This window comes from Marmota marmota, unplaced genomic scaffold (genome assembly GCF_001458135.2).
Source record: "Marmota marmota marmota unplaced genomic scaffold, marMar, whole genome shotgun sequence".
In the NCBI taxonomy this organism is placed as follows: Eukaryota; Metazoa; Chordata; class Mammalia; order Rodentia; family Sciuridae; genus Marmota; species Marmota marmota.
This window is the reverse complement of record NW_026000240.1, coordinates 18342439-18360994: the sequence shown is the minus strand read 5'-3', so window position 1 is coordinate 18360994 and position 18556 is coordinate 18342439.

The following is an 18556-nucleotide window of genomic DNA, read 5'->3' as shown; positions in this document are numbered from 1 at the left end:
CCCTTTCAAGGCAAAGTCAGTAGACAGTTAAAATCCTACTTCCACTTTCCCCCACCCCCATCTCTGGAGCTCAATGGCTGGAGAAAAACAAGCTGCTGTGCTGATTAGTCCTGGTTTTAAACTGACAACCTCGAAAAGAGACTTCAACACTGCCTGGTGATTACACTTCGTATCACATCCTGTTGCTCTACCCCGTCTTAGCTGCCCATTGATCCTTTCTCTTCATCACCTCCTGCCGAACCTCAGTCCTGCTGCTGATGCTGCTCTTCATGCAACTGGGGAAATCAAAGCCTTTTAAGGAAAATATTTCGCACGTTTCTGTCATCAAAAATCACCTTCTCTCTTATTACTATTGACGGGCTATATAGCCTCCCTTACAAAGCCACCCTCTCCCCTTAGCTAGATTTCTTTCTCTTACCTTCAGAAGGTAAGAGAATCACTCCGATTTTTTTCCCTCTACGTCACAATCCTGAATCATTTTGGTCATAGAGAAACATCTTATTCATCCCACCAAAACAAACAAAGACACAAAAAGCAATAAAAAATTAAACTGGGCTCCATTTCCCTGACCAACCTTCACCATTCATTTTTATTTTAATTCAAAAAGTGTTTAAAAGAACTTGATATATTTCTGTCTCCACTTCTCCACACATCTTCTTGATTTAAAAGGGGAAAAATGCACATATTGCAAGTGTGTACCTTGATGATTTTTCACAAATTGGACATACTCATGAAAATAGTAACCAGACTATGACTTTTCCAGCACGTCAGAGATCTCCTCCATGTCTCCCTGCAGAAACAAGTTCAAATGGTTAATTCGCCTGACTTTTAACATGACAGGTTAGCTGCATTTTGATTTTTTAGATGCATGGAGCTGTAGAGACCATAATCTTTTGTATCTACCTTCTTTTGCACGTTTTGTTAGTGAGATAGACATCTTATTACTTCTGAATAATATATACATTCTCTTTTTCCTGCATTTTAGTATTTTTCATTCAGCTCTCTACCAGTGGTGTTATCAAGACATAAATAATATCATATTGTTGAATTTACTTGTCCCATATCATCCTATATGGATTACTTGATCTTCCACTTATTTAGTTATCTCTATATATCTGCTGTTGTGGGAAATTCAGATTTATATATATATATATATATTGGTACCGTGGATTGAACTCAGGGACATTCAACCACTGAGCCACACCCCCACCTCTATTTTGTATTTTATTTAGAGATAGAGTCTCATTGACTTGCTTAGTGTCTTGTTTTTGCTGAGGCTGGCTTTGAACTTGCAATTCTCCTGTCTTAGCCTGCCAAGTCAATGGGAATACAGGAGTGAGCTACCGCACCTGGCTTCAGATTTTTATTTGCAATTATGTATTCAACAGCTCTACTTGGATGTCTTACATAATAAACACAACAGCTACAAAACTGAGTTTCTAATTTTACTCCTCAATACCTTATCTACCTGAAGCCTTTCCTTCTCATTTGATAGCAGCTTCTTCTTCTCCTCCTCCTCCTCCTCCTCCTCCTCCTCCTCCTCCTTCTTCTTTTTTTCTTCCAGGTCCTCAAAGTGAAATGCTGGAGATGATCTTTGAGTTGTACCTTTCTCTCACACCCCACCTAACCTATCAGTGAATTCATTCACTTTTATCCAAAGCATGTGCAGCCTACCTACCAGGTTGGGACCAGGGTGATCGGGGCTTGGGTGACTAATACAGCCTCTTTCTTATCACTCTCTGCCCTTGACCCCATCCCAGAACTGTTCTCAAAACATTTGGGTGAACTTTAATTGCAGCATAGATTTGTGCCCTTTTCAAAAAATAAACATATGCATCATCCCTTGGGGAAAAAATGATAAATGGAAGGTTTTTCCATGTCATTGTATACAGTAATAGTTTATCCTCATTGAATAAGAGCTTTCCATTTTATTGATATACCCAATTTATTTATAAATTCTATCATCACCAAATATGATTGCTTCTTATAGATTTTGACTATTGGGCTTTTATGAAGATTCTTATATGCATTTTGTGCATATAAATATGCTTTTTTAAAAAAGAAAATCAGAGAGGGGAAGTTACTCATAAGGAAGAAGACAGTAATCAATGTCCTAAAATAAATATGCTTTTGTCATGGATATAAAACTAGAAATAAAATTGCAGAACTGTTAGGTCATCGCACTTATTCAACTTTAATACATAATGCCCAAGCATTTTATAAGTTGCCTTTTAATTTGCACTTCTACCAGAATGTGTAATAGTTCAAGTATTATTCCATACTCCCAAGCATAGTTTTGTAGAATTTTTTTTTCTATTTTAGTCATCTTGGTGTTTTAATTTCTTTCTTTCTTTTCTTTGTTCCGTTCTCTCTCTCTCTCTCTCTCTCTCTCTCTCTCTCTCTCTCTCTCTTGCTGGGATCAAATCCAGCCCCTTTTTCATACCAGGCAAGCACCAAATCTTCTACTCCGAGCTACACCCCAGCTTGGGTTTTACTTTGTATCTCACTATTCACATGCTTACTATTCACACTGTTACTAAGGGTCTGTTCAAATCTTTTGCCCCTTGTTTTGTAATATTATCTTTATCTTGTTAATTTGTATATTCTGGATAAATGTTCATGTCTCATTTAAGTATTAAAAAATCCTGTTGTGAAGATTATTGTTTTATAATCTTAATGGTAATTTGATGAACAAATTTTGATTTTCATGGAGAATACTTACCCATTCTTCTCAACCAATGTTAATTTCTCGTTCTTATTTATGCTCTGCTTAAGTAAACTTTTCCTATCCCCAGTGATCATGAATGTTTTCTCTGAGATGCCTTTTATGTTTACAAACCACTTTGATTTGATTTTCACATTATGTGAAGCAGAAGTCAGCGCTCTTCTTCCATTATAAGTAAACTTTATTTTTCTCAAAGTACTGCAATAACAATTCTCTTATAATTTAAGTAATGTAAGCTTGTGGTTTGGTTTCTGGGATCAAATTTATTCCACTATTTAAGTTCAATGTTAAATGTGGGTAGAAAATATATCTCAACAATCCTATGGCCATCATACCAGAAAAAATACATTTTTTTTTCTTGTAAGAAATACTTTGTATATAAAATCCTGGAGTGACAATGAAAGATAAAACATACCATGTACATAGTAACAAAAAGAAAAAAATAGCTACAAAGTATCACACAATGGTTCAGGCATTTGGATACTTTTTCTTTTGTTCACATTGTCCTTTTTTTTTTTTTTTCAAATACCTAACTGTCTTAATGAAACTTTGTAATGATTCTTTATTTCTGAAAGTGTAATTCTCCCTGCTCTTTTATCATCAGGCTTGTCCTGACTTTGGGGGCTCTTCTATGCCGCAGCTCGTCTGGCTGGGCAAAATAACCGGGAGGGTGACGAGCAACTTGTGTACATTGATACAGCAGGAGTGGGAACCGTTTATTGTAGGACCGGAGGGGTATATATACATTCCACACAGCTTATCTTAATTAGCATAAACTAGATACAGCTGTCAACCAATAAGGAATCTTCACACTTAATGGCTCGCTGGCGTTACTTCACAAACCACTCCCTCTGGCAAAATGCCAGGTGCCATCTTGACTTGTTTACAGACCCTAACACTTCTAGTTTCCAAATACATTCCAGAACCCATTCATCAGTTTTCATGCATGTGCCATTTTAGAGAAATCTGACTGGGATTCTTGATAATATACCACATACACTTGGAAAGAACGTGCATTTCTGAAGTCACTATCTATATAGGCCAGAGATGTCAATTGTTTGATCTTGACTAAATCCACAGTTGGTTATTCCACCAGTTGCTGTCAGGTACTATTAAATGTAACCAGAACTTATCTACCTTCAGACCATGCAATTGTGCATAAACAAATTTAAAATTTAATATTTTTGTTAAATTAGTTTTTATGATTATAAACTATTCCCTTTTAATCTCCAGATATATACTTTGCCTTAAAATCTTTTTCTGATACTTTATAGCTTTTTATAGAACTTTTGATTAATATGTATATGATATATATTTTATCTTTTTATTCCCTTATTTATATAATTTTAAATTAAGGTATCATTAAATTTGTGTTTTTACTAATATGACAATCATAGAATTTTATTGAGGTATTTCTTCTCACATTGAACATAATCTTGATGTATTTACATTTTAATACAATCTTTTTGTTTGTTTTTATTTTCCTTTTTGTCTCATTTAAGATAAATCCTGTTTTAATAAGTGATTTCATTTTTATTCTCCATTTTCTTGTTAATCAAATGCTTTTTACTCTTTTGAATGCATTTTAGAAGCTGTTTTATCCAATGCAGTAACTCTGAGCATGTGGGGCTGTTTAAATTAAAATTACATAAAATGACAAGTTCAGTTCCTCAGCCCCATTAGTGGCATTTCAGGTGGTCAACAGCCACAATGCACCACTGGAGTGTGGAATGTGTCCTTCATTCCAGAACCACCTGCTCAGCCGTACTGCTCCACAGATTGCCACCTGTATTCTTGACTCATTTCAGTTTTTCCTTAAATGAGTACCCTTTGTACTTCCAGAACAATGCAAGAATAGCCCTAAACTGTAACTCTGTTTAATTCCCCCCCCCTTTTTAAAAATGTGACTTCATAAAGTTGAATCATCTAAATAGTTTATCCTCACAGGCCATGGCTTTTATAGTTTGCAACAGTCTGTGTTTATTCAGATTTCCTTAAATATCTGTTTTTTTTCTCACATTTTTCATCCCTTCCTGCATATAATTGCTTGTTCTTCTGTGATAATTTTTTTTTCTTCCAAACTGGAAAATTCCCTTTAGTTTTTCTTTTGCTGCAGGGTCACTGGTGATAACATCTCTCAGTTTATTTTGCCTGAAAATATCTTTAGGCTTATTTTAGAATGCTGGCAAGATATAAATTCTATGTTGGCAGTTACTTCCATACAGGCTTTTGATAATATTGTAAAATTCTCTTCTGGTTTTGATGTATTTAATCAATATAGAACATTTCAAATTATCCTATTTATTTATTTTTTCTTTCTTTTTTTTTTTTTTTTTGCATCCTTTGGGCAAATGGTGTTTTTCTAGTAATTTGTAAATTTCATCTAAATATTTAAATTTATTGACATATATGTTTCCATGATTTCTATACCAGTCATCTATTGATGCTTAATAATCTACCCCAAATCCTAGTAAATTAAAACAACAAATCCAAATTTTAATAATTCTGCCTTTTGGATTGGGACTCATTAGAGGAGATTGTTTCTGTTCCTGTAATCGTGTGTGCCCACTGGGGCTGATAGGTCCATTTCTCAAAGACTCATTCTATGGCTGGCAGGTTGGTGCTTGCTGGGGGTTCAGTCAGAACTAGTGATAAAGAAACCTGTGTAGGACACCAAGGTAGCTTGGGGTTACCCTGAATGGGGTCTAACAGTTAGTACTCTAAGAAACTAGACAAAAAGCTTACGATGTTCTGTGACCTGGCCTCGTAAGTCCCATGAGGTCCTTTCTTCCAAAGTCACATACCACTCATGTTCAAAGGAGAGGATAATGGACTACACTTCTTAATGAAGGAATGCTGACATTATATTGGAAGAAGGTCATGGGCAATGGTCCTGTTTGAGCCATTTGGATAAAATGCAGTCTCCCCTACCACCATTTTATTATTTTTTTTCAATTTAGTTAAGATCTGTGGCGATTTCCCTCTATTTTAAAATTCCATGTATTTATCATCTGTATCCTGTGGCTATGTTTTTGTTATTTCTTCTTCTTTTTTCTTTTTGGCTACATCTTCTTAGAAGTGATCAAGTTCATTAGTTTTTTTCAAAGAAAAAACTTCAATTAAAAAATTCTTTGTTGTACACTTCCCTTTAGTTATTGCATTTATCTGATTATATTTCTTACTATTCCTTTTGCTTGATCTGACACAGAACAAATAATATCTACTGATCTCTCTGCAAGCTCACTAATGCTTTTGCTCTGCAGACCGGCTCCCTGGCCATACTTTCAGAGATGCCAGATGTGTTCCCATTGAGGGAAAGCGTAGGCTTTTATATGCAACTGAGGGAAAGCATTGGCTTTTATATCTGTTTGTGTCATGTTTTCTAGATATTAGTATGGTTTAAATTCTTACCTCAAATCTTTGCTCAAATGTCACCTTTTCAAAGAAGGTTGTACTGGCCACTCTTTTTAAAACAGAAATCTGCCCTTCAGTTCCAGATTTCTCAAACTCACTTTCTGTGTTCTATCTTTCATTTTTCTCATAACTTGCCCTCTATTGTGTGGTTTAATTTGCTTGAAAATTATGTTTATTACTTCTTTTATGGTGAATCTTTGCTCCAGCCTAAACTCTTTGAGTAAGGGAGAATTGCATATTGTACTCACCCATGTACCCCAAGTTCCTACCTCAAAGGAACTCCTCAATAAGTACTTATTGAATAGGTGAATAAATTCCCCCTTATAAATTCTTGGAGTTAATATTTTTAAAAATTTTATTCTAATTTATTATAAATGACATCCGAATGCATTACAATTTATGTCACATACATAGAGCACAATTTTTCATATCTCTGCTTATATACAAAGTATATTCATACCATTCATGTTTCTTCATACATATACTTAGGGTAGTGATGTTGGAGCTAATATTTTGACAGTTTGAGACACTGTGAACATCTTCTCCCATCTTCTTCATCAAGGAAGATCATGGGGCTGGGTCAGAGTTGTACAATATGTCCAGATATAACTCTGTAATGTGACTCTTCCCTGACTTCATCTACAAATCAGGGCTGAATGTCCTTTTTCTTTGTCTGCACCTTGGCAGCATAGTCTAAATCATACATGGCACCCAAAATGCTGAAGTTTTTTAAAACTTAATTATTAAGGACAAAAACTTTAAATCAAGAGAAAAGTATAAGTTTCTCTTTGGAAACTAGATGGGTTATATAGCTTNTTCCCCCCCCCCCCATCTTTTTACTACATGATATTTACATCAGTTGGGATTTGGTGAAGAAAGCAGAAGAGATTAGAGGCTTAATTAGTGTTTCCAAAGTCTTTCCGTGTGCAGCATGGAAGTGGGTGACTTTTAAGAGCTCACACAAGAAGCAGACTGGCATCCCAAAGCCTTCTGGGTAGTTCCCATGAATCATCTCAGAAAGCAGGACACATGTCCCTGATTCTCAAGCAGTTCATTTGGAAGCTACATTGATACTCACATCAACCCATTTTTCTATAAATGCCTCTAAAGACTAATGACTTCTTCCTCTCCTTCTACATCTAATGTGAGTGTTTCTCATTAGAAGCTCCCACCTCAGAGCCATCTGTGGAAGGAGATGATGGAAATGTGCTCCCTGGCTTTTCTGCTGAAGAGATCATAACAAGGAGAGCTGGTGAGAATAAGTGGATGATTTTTTTCTTATGTCTGCATAAACAAAATTATTTCAGAAAATGTATCTTTAAATCAAAACAAATCATAATACTCAAATCCTATTGGTTTATTGCAGAGGTAATGCATGTGCTAATTGGGTTGCAATTGAACAAATACCTAAAACTGTTTCACAGAAATATTGTAAAATTAGTTCCTATTAATAGACTATCTCTTTGTGTCTATAAATAACAAACTGACCTGTTTGGAGAGCATTCCATGATTTCCAATCAGGGAAGGAGAGTTAATAAACCCATGAAATTTTTGTTGAGGGTACTAGCTCTGAATAATAACAAATGACTAATAATAAATTTATGAATTCTTGGCAATTTAATCAAGAATTTAAATGATAATGAATTTATCTATTACTCCTACAGAGTTAGGAAATAATTTGACAATCTGACTTCTTTGAAGCAGAATTAGCAACGTCTATTAAAGTTTGGCCCAGAATTTCAGGAAATAGCCTTGTAATAATTGGCTACTTTCTCTCACATGGCTCTGGTTTGAGTGAATTTAAAGCCATAGAAGATAGATTATTTCCTCCCTTTAAAAAAAAGACAACCAAATCATAGAGATCTTTATGGAAATCTAAAATTTACTTCTACTTTTTCCATTCCATGTATAAGATCAATGACAATTCTCTTTAACACAAACTATATTCATCTGGTGAATTAAATTAAATAGCCATAAAGACAAGAATATTATCTCTCTGAAAAAGACTTTATGACCAGGACTGAGAATAATGCCAGACAAGAAGCTGAAGTTAATTTTTGTTGGATGCATATCTTATATTTATACATCCTATTTTATTGTTTTTGAACCAATGTGCTTTCTGTGGAGTTTATCTGCATTTATGCATTCAATTTATATATGTATTATATTTACATATATGTGTGTATATATATATTATACTTTTAGTGATTATTTTTTCTTCATGTAATAAATAGTTTCTTTCTGGCTTTTCAGTTGCTGAAAATTTTCAACTTATTAATTAAATTTGTTAATAATTGGGAAATTAAAAATTTTTCCTACTTATATGTCTTAATCCTGGCTATAGTTCAAATTTGGTAATATTCAAACTACCAAAAATTTTCTCTGAAATTTCAATGAGAAGTGTTGTTATGTATTTTCCCTGTTAAAATTATTTTATTGGGGATTACTGGTCAAAAAAATGACAAATGTATTATTTAAGAGAGGTAACATTTCATTTCCCGTATTCATACTATGTAATATATTCACTGCCATAAAAATGAAAACTGCCTCTTGCTGCCAGATAAAAGAAGAATGCAGATTATTTCATCACGAGTTGCTGTGCAGATAATGTCCTTGGGTCTAAGGCCTAAAAGTGAGGAACAACTCAGGGAAAAGGAAAGACATTGAGTCTGTCTAAAGAAATAGTATTCTCTGCCATGTTGCTTTTTTTTTTCCCCATTGAAGATGATAATCTGTTTCTCCTTAATCACACTTCTTGGTGAAGTGTGTTAACTGACGTATTTCAGCTTTACTTTTGCTTAATGCTCCATGAGGGACACATTAAAATAGCAGTGAGTACTTTTAATCTACTCTCTGTCTTCCTAACATTCAATATTGGGAGCTGTATCACTACAGGCAATTACAAAAATAAATGCTTCTAACTGCCCAATTCTAAAGATATGAATGTCATTTCTGCTACTTTGCCAGACAAAATGACCCTCATTCAGAATGTTCTGTTGTTCTCATGACATTGCTAAGCTGGAAGAATTTTTAAAGTATGTTTTATTGAGTAAATTTATGTGCAGTCTTATTCACCCATTTTATTATACAGTTCTGAGTTTTGACAAATGCACATAGTTATGTAACTATCATTAAAACAAAAAGTAAAAAAAAAAAAAAAGCAAACCTCCATCACACCAAAAGATTCCTTGTGCCCTTTGTATTCAATATTTTATCTCATCTGCAGCTCCTGGCAACCATTGATCTGTTGTTTGATGTTGTTGTTTGTTTTTGTATCCTTACAGTTTTACATTTTAGATAATATCATAGAGATACAATCACAGTGTATGTAGCATATTGAGTCTTGCTTCTTTCACTTAGCATAGTACATTGGATACTCATTAAGTTATTGGGTATTTGTAGTTTGTTGCACTTAGCTTAGAGTTTAAATGAAAAAAATCAACAAATGTCTCTTCTTCATATTCTTTTTGTCAGTAGGAAGTATATAAATATTTACTTTTAAATCCTTGAGCATAATATATTCGAATATAATATAGAAATTCACAAGAAAAATAAATTAGGAAAAGCAATAAATTTAATTAATCAAACAAAATTTGAAGATTCTATATTTATGTATTCTGTACCTTTTCAGATTGAAACAATGCTTTGTAATTTTAGACCAGGGAAACATAATCTATAAAAATCATCCAAGCTTTCCAGAAATTGCTATATTCCCTGTATACCTTCAGGAAAAGTTGGGGTTAGGTGATTGAAAGTTAAACATTTATTAGAGTAATTATTGCTCTAATAAATGTCAAAGGTATTGATAATTCATCATTCATCACAAAACGCAAACTAATTTCTTCCTTTAATCAACATCCTCTGCTTTTCAGAGGGTACAACATTAGTCACAAGAAAATATTCTCTTAAACACAAGTTTTATGATACTTTTTTCACAGTACAGTTTCAATTATAATACCATACATGTATCATTTTTCCAATCGGGTTTTGTTTTGACGAATTTCATCAAGTAAATTCTATGAAGCGTATTTCATCGCTACTAATTGTAATGTGGCTCAAATATATTAACCAGATTTTATTTCACATTCTATGTGGACCAAATGCATGCATTTCTCTTACATTTTAATAGAATTTTAGAATTTTTCAAGCTCTCTGAGTCGTGGATTAATTATAGGATTATAAAGATTCTTTCTCTCTCTCCTCAGAAGCAAGGCCTTACCATTTAATTGAAGAGTGCAAAGAATTCGAGTAGAGAAAGATCAGATATTTTAAAAGGAAATCTATATAAAAGAATTTTCCCACCACGATGAGATGGAAAAACAAAAGCCCTTTGAGTGGTCCCATCCCATCATAGTATCAAACCATTTTGCAAGAGCATCTTTTCCTTTTTGTTCCTTTGCTGACAACCCTTGTGTATTTTATTTGTATGCAAGTGAATGGCAGTTTATTGTGTCCCAGTGGATAGGGTATTAATGATCATTTGCTTCCTGCTGTGGGGCCTGTCATAATTTTGTAGTCAGAAGAGTGACAGAAGTAACGGCCAATCAGTATGCTAATACTGCTAGAGAATGGGTAGTTAGTCCATTTTAACCAAGGTTTTTCTGCCAAATCCTTAGGTAATTTTCATTAAAAAAATGCGATTTTTGATAGCATTGCAAATTGCTAGATGGAACCAGTTGAAGAAACCATATATTTCTTTTGTGTGGCAGTCAGACTTCTATCTCAGCAGGTGTCTCCTAGGGAAAAAAAGAAAGACTTCTAATCTGAAAGCCCATTTTGGTCAGCAAGAATCAATCACTAAAACATTCAGCAATTTGTTATATCAATATCTTAACATGGAGAACTCTATGCAGCAGAAGAAAATTAAATCTAGTCTCTGACAAGTAAATAGAAGGCAAGATATTTAAAAATGATAGTTGAAAGCCAAATGCGAAAAATCCTGCAGATTTATACAATGTGATGTCATTCATTTCTTTCTTTGCTGTTCTATTTATTTCTTTAATTTTTACGCCATTTTTAAAGAAAAAGATATTCCTAAAAAACAATATCTTTCAATGCTAGTATATAAGTATTCAAATATATTATTAGCCATTTTATTACATACAGCCTATAAGGTGTATACTCTTGACTAGGAAAGAAAAGAGAATTTTTCTGAAAATGCTTTCCAAGTGTTTTCACAGCACGTGAACACATGATTACAGAGGGGATTAGTGGATTAAGGTATCGACAGTTGGTGGCCTTAAGGCTACAGATAAAAAGAACTCCACTTTCTCTCCATAAAAATCACATTTTATTTGTACCTACTTACAAACAATGCCAGAGATGTAAACTATAAACAGAATTATTTTGAAAACACTATCGTCACTTAAATATGTTCATCATAGAAAACAAAACAATAATAAAAGACAACAATTTCACATATGTGTATATCTGTATGAAATTCAAAGTAATATCGTTTAACATCACAAATATGTTTGAGGAGGTTCTGATTAACCCCCGAGGCCTGAAAAAGGGTTCTTCTGAATATATTAAGACTTGAGCTTAGTTCTTTCAAAACATAAACTTGTTAGACTGTTGAGACAATCAATGCTATTATGAGACAAGTATTCAATATATTTTAATAAAAATGAAGTAGGTCTTGCATCAAGTGAAATTTTACTTTTTTGGAAATTAAAACAAACAAACAAAAAAACCCAACATTGTTTGCTGCCTGCTGTTCTTTCCATACATGCAAATCTTTTTACACTACAGAACACCCTAGCTACTTCCCACAACCCCATAAACGTTTTACTGTTTTATGAGATGTTAGTAATAAATGTGATTGATGATGATTTTTACAAGTGCCTATTAGAAATACACTATTTTGTGATTAAGTACATAAGGTTAACTCAATTCCACGTCAGGAGATTGCAAGCTAAGATCTGACATGAATGCCAAAATACTTGTTTAATCTACTATTGAAATTTACTTGTATATTTACTTTGGGTAGTATTTTTTCTCATTTAGAGAGGTTTTGCATTTCAATCAACTGCAAACATATTTGAAACTGCTGCTGGTGTGGCTTGGGGCAGAGAAATAGCTTGAAGCTGCAAACACATGTATAGTCGCAGGGTGAATAGCTATAATTATATTGGAGTGCATCCAAGAAATTAGCTATTCTGTTTACACTTACTGCCTCTTCAAATTTATGTGCACCTCAAGCAAACATACTGTAAATTGATTTTAATACTAGAAATCGCTGACCTTGTTAGTATAGTTTATTGATTATTTTTCATATTTCTCTTATCTTTCCTAAGTCAATAGTTAAGGCAAACTATTTGTTCATAATAGAGAATTAGCTCTGATTTTAAGTTACAATTTTTCTCTTTAAGATTTACAAGGTCTATTGACTTAAAACAAGTCATGAAAGTATAAAAGTAAAGTCCTGATTCTCAGGTCCTTTAAAATTTGAATGTTCTGCGGGTGACAGTGAGAGCAGGCTGCTGAGGTCTTTGAATTAGCCTGGAAACAGTCTTGGCTCATGTCCAAGCATCCACTCTAAGCTGGACACACAAGAGCAAGAAAGAACACAGATTTTAAAGTACTTAGTTTTAGGTGGTAAAGAAAGGACTGTTTACTCAAATATTTACTCATTTAACCATTTGGGGATATGAGAGCTATATTAAAGTTTTCTCTCTTACCTTAAATAGGAGACATGATATTTTGGGCCTTCACTAAAATGAAGAGCACTACCAGGGAAAAACCATGGAGCATCTGTTCCGTGCGTGTGTCCACAAAGTGGAAAAGCTTGGCTTTATATGGATCATGGTTTCTGGATTCCATCTCTTTGGAAATTGCTCTGGATTTTGCCTTTGGATCATATTCCCTTGAAAGTGTCACCCCTGGCCTCTGACTTTTGGGTTTTCTTTCAGTTTGCACTCTTGCTCTTGCCATTTCATATCACTTGCATGAAAGTGCAGGTTTGGAAACCTTCTCCTCTTCAGGATTGTGTGGCAATACAGAAACTAAATGGGAGCTGGAGGGAAGGAGGCCTGGAGGGGCAGCAGTCCAAATGGAAGTCAGTGTAGAAAGACTTCTGGTGGCTGAGTCTGATCATCTTTCAATGAGTGTGGCCGTTGGGTTTGAAGGCCAAAGCCATAGAACAATTCATTTTATTTTTCCATGTATTCAGCTATTTTGCATAAATCTTTTGAAGTTGCTAAGCGAGAGGGTTAATAGCAAAAGTAGATGTTGGAAAGGGATTTCAGCTGAAATACATTCTAGTTTTCTTCCCTTTGTTTCTGTATTTACCAAGAGACACCCTTATATACTACTATGAAAAAGAGCTGCCAGTCAGCTGGTACAGCCCTTGCCCATCATTATCATTTTATTGACTGAAGAGCCTTGACTTTGCTTGGAATTTGAAGCCTGTTCTGCCACTGATTAGCCAAATGTCTAGGAAAGTTAATCTTTCTAGGCATCAGTATCCTCCTCATTTATTATATGAGAACTTAATAGATTATTGAAGATTAGAGTAGCAATGGATGTTTACCACTTATAAAATCCTCCTACATAGTGTACATCATATAAACGTTTGCTAGTATTAATACTATCATGCATTATCTAGTAACCCATTCCTTAACCAGACCTAGGCAACTTTATATCATTTTTATTCATCCATGCATTCTGGCACTAACCTAAGCACTGAGAAGAATTCTGCTACATATACATAGTAGGGTCCATGGCCCTGAAGCTGTCTTGCAAGGGAAAAGTACAGGTGCCAGTCTGTTAAGACATTATTAAAAGTGGTAGGTACTTAAACAACGCATGGGTGCCAGAGAAATAAAAAACTGAGTAACAATTATGTCATAATATCAAATGCCATACTACATACTATGCATCAATTATTCCATTAATTCATACCATTCCTGAAAAGAAGACGAACTCTACAGGATATGAAAAGTGAAGTTGAGTATTGAAGGACTGGTGATATTTGAACTTCAAGATAAAGAATAAAATCATTCAGTTTGGAGAGGAGTACATACGTTGAAGCACAGTGGCTAGAGAGGAAACAAACAAAAACCAAATAAACCTTTCTGTTCACTGACAACCCAAGTGCAAGCAAAGGAAGAGCTGCCATGCCATCATCTAGGGAGGTTATAAAATAATAGAGTGGAGGAAAACCCATGGAGCTGCAATTTTGATTGGACTAGCATGATAGAAAATATTTCAGTTGATAGACATCAAAGAATAATGACATTGATATTTTAACACAATGCATCTGATTATAAATATTCCCTGCCAAACCAGGTGGTGGGAAGGAAGTTAATAACTTTTTCATTTTTAAAATTCTCATTAAAGAAAAATTTTTTTCCTTGTTGTGAGACCATGTTCTGTAACTGCCTGGTCTGGGTCCTCCAAGTAGAGCCTCAGGTCATAGAGGTTAGGGAGGTTTGTCTTCCCAAAGACAATCCAGGTCAATAAAGATGGAAGTATTTCTTTCATCTACCCAGAGAATATTTGCTTATGTTCCAGAGAAAATATAAGTTATCTGTCTCTATTTCTGTCTGCAGAGAGGAAGATGGATAGATCAACAGCAGCCCAAAAAAGACCAGCTTGGGGTTCGTCCTCCATCACTGTTTTACTATCTGACCTTGACACATTTTCTAATGGAGTTTGGGTTTGGGGAATTAACACAAAATATTGCTTTGACTATTACTTCTTTTAAAAGCTTTATCTTATCTTTATATGTATGTGTGTGTGTGTGTGCATTTATTGAGTAAAATATGATGTTTCAATACGCATATACATGGTAGAATTACTAAGTCAGGCTAAACAAGGTATTTCTCTCTTTTAATACTTTCCATTTCTGTTGGTGAGAGCATTTAAAATCCATGCTTTTGCTGGGCACGGTGGTATATGCCTGTAATCCCAGTGGCTTGGGAGGCTGAGGCAGGAGGATCATGAGTCCAAAGCCAGTCTCAGCAACTTAGTGAGGCACTAAGCAACTCAATGAGACCCTGTCTCAAAATAAAAATACAAAAAAGGGCTGGGGATGTGGCTTAGTGGTTAAGTGTCCCTGAGTTCAAACCCTGGTACCAAAAATAAATAGACGGATAGATAGATAAAATCCATGCTTTTATCTATTTCAAAATACATAATACATTATCATGATGTACAAAATATTACTAGGATATGTTCTCACATGATACTGAAACTTGTCCCTTTGAACCCAAGGTCTCCTTTGCCCCTCCACCATTCATTCCCAACCTCTCATGGTGATCCTTTCACTCTGCATTTCTTTAAGTTCAACTTTTTAAAGATTCCACATATAAATGAGATCATGCAGCTCTCTCTGCCTGGCATATTTCACTGAGCATAATGTCTCCTATGTCCTTTCATGTTGTCACCGAGGACAGAATTCCTGCTTTTTGATAGTACATTGTTGTGTATAAATATTGCATTTTAAACATCCATGCCTCTGTTGATGGACACTTGGTTGTTTCTAGACTTTGTTAAGGAGGATAGTGCTGTGATGAACACGGCAGTGCAGACATCTCTTCGACATACTGATTTGAATTCCTTTAGATATGCACCCGGGAGTGCATTTCTGGATCATACAATAATTCTACTTATAGTTTTTTGAGGAACTGCTAAACTTTTTTTTTTCCAAAATGACTATGCTAATTTATAATACCACCAACAGTGTACAAGGATTCCTTTTCCTTCACATCCTTCCAACACTTTTCATCTTTCATCATTTTTATGAAAGCCATTATAAGAAGTGATGTTTTATTGTGCTTAGTTTGTACTTTTCTGATTACTAGAGATGTTGACTGTTTCCTCCTGTATCTGCTGTTCATTTTTGTGTCATCTTATTAGAAATATCCATTGAGATTCTTTGCCTATTTTTTTTCTTGATTTTGGGAATTGAACTCAGGAGCACTCAACCACTGAACCACATCCCCAGCCCTATTTTATATTTTATTTAGAGATAGGGTCTCAGTTGCTTAGTGCCTCACATTTGCTGAGGCTGGCTTTGAACTCTTGATCCTTCTGTCTCAGCCTCCTGAGCTGCTGGGATTACAGGAGTGCGTCACTGTACCTCGCTCTTTGCTTCTATTTTAGTTGGGGTTTTTATTATTTTATTATTGAGTTTTTTGAGTACTTTGTATGTTTTGCATTTTAATTTCTTATCAGATATATGATATTTGCAAATATTTCAACCCATTCTTTAGATTCAGTCTTTCTTTGGCTATGCAGAAGCTTTTCAGTTTGGTATAAATCATTTGTCTACTATGCTTTGGGAATCACTTCTGAATAATCATCGCCCACAACCAACCTTATGTTGCTTTCCCTTTATGTTTTATTCTAGTACTATTAATGTTTCAAGTGTAACATTTGAGTTTTTTATCCATTTTTATTAGATTATTTTGTATATGGTGTGAGAAAAGGGCCAATTTTGTCCTGCATGTACATACCCAGTATCTCAACAGCTTCTATTGGAGAGATCATCTTTTTCCCATTGTGTTTTGGCACTTTTGTTAAAAATTAGATAATCAGATGTATGTGAGTTTATTTTTGAACTCTATCCTTTTCCATCGATAGAATTGTCTGTTTTTATGCTAGTACCATCCTGTTTTTATTGCTGTGGCTTTGTGATATATTTTGAAATTTGGTAATGGGCTACCTCCAGCTCTGTTCTTTTTGTTTACAATGGTTTTGACTGTTTAGGGTCTTTTGTGGTTTCATATGAATTTTAGGATTTTTTTCTATTATGTGAATAATGACATTGAAATTTTGATAAGGATTGCACCAATTTTGTGAACTGCTTTGAATACTGTAGTCATGTAAACAATATTAATTATTGCAATCCATGAACACAAAATATCTCTTTATTTGTATATTCTTCAATTTATGTCACCAATATTTTATAGCTTTCAGTCCATAGATCTTTCACGTCCTTGGTTAAATTTACTTTTAAGCATTTAATTTTACTTTTTGAAGCAATCATAAATCAGATTATTTTCTTCTTTTTTTTTCAGAGTATATTGTGTTGTGGGAAACACTAATCATTTTTGTGAGATGACTATGTGTCCTGCAACTTTACTGAATTCATTTATTCATTTGAACAGTTTTATAATGGGGTATTTAGGAGTTTTTTTCCTTATAAGATAATGTTGTCACTAACAGTGTTAATTTTACTTTTTTTTTCTGTTTAGCTTACTTGTTATTTCTTTTCATTTTTTTCCTGCTAAATTTTCCAGTTCTATAATAAACAAAAGTGTTGAGAGTGGAAATCATGGATTTGCTCCTGATCTTACAGCAAAAGCTTTCAACTTTCAACACAGAGGATAATATTACCTGTTGGCTTGTCATATATGGCCTTTTTTGTGCTGAGGAATATTCTTTATGTACCTTATTTTTTCAGAGATTTTATCATAAAAAATATTGAATTTTATCCCTTGTTATTCCTGCATCTATTAAGATGATTTAGTAGTCTTCTCCCCTTCATTCTGTCAACATAGTGAATTACACTGATTGATTTATTTATGTTGAACCAACCTTGCATACCAGGGAGAAATCCCATTTAATCATTGTGAATGACCTTCCTATTGTCCTGTTGAATGTGGTTGGCTAGTGCTCTGTTAAGGATTTTTGCATCTATGCTCATCAGTGATAGTATATGATAATTTTCTGGTACTGTCTTCCTAATAAACATCTAACATCTACTTTTTATAATATCTCTAGGAAAAGAAAAACAAGAGAAGTAAGCAGAAACAATACTCAAAATGTGATGACTAAGAATTACTGAATGTTTTCAACCTAAATTTTCAAGAAACAAAATTTCCAAGCATGACTAAAATAAGAAAAGTATAATTAGGATCATAAAAAAATCATTAAAAATTTTTTAGATGTTAATGAACCTTTATTTTATTCATTTATTTATATGTTGATCTGAGAATCAAGCCCAGTGACTCACATATGCTAGGTAAGCACTCTACCACCAAGCACAGCTACAGCCCAGAAAAACATTTTTAGTAGTTTGAAATTAGAGAATAAACCTCACTAATTTGAAAGAACAACAATAAAACATGTGGCTGATGTCTTAGATATTATACAAAGCAAAAGACAATGAAATGGTATTTTAAATAGCAAATAAAAATACTGCTATTAGCATATAGAATTCAAAATGGAAATAAAGATGTTATAGACATAAACTTCTGAGTTTTGGTGTCAAAAAGCCTACACTGAGCAAGTCTCTAAGAGAGATATTCAGGCCAACAAAACCTGATCAAATTTGAAAATGTAGAGATAGAGGAAGGAATAATGAGCATAAGAAAAGGTCCATTTAAATGAATATTTAGTATCAAATAAATTGAGTGCAATGTCTTCAAAAGTTTAAAAAGCACATGAAAAAAAATTCATGACAAAAAG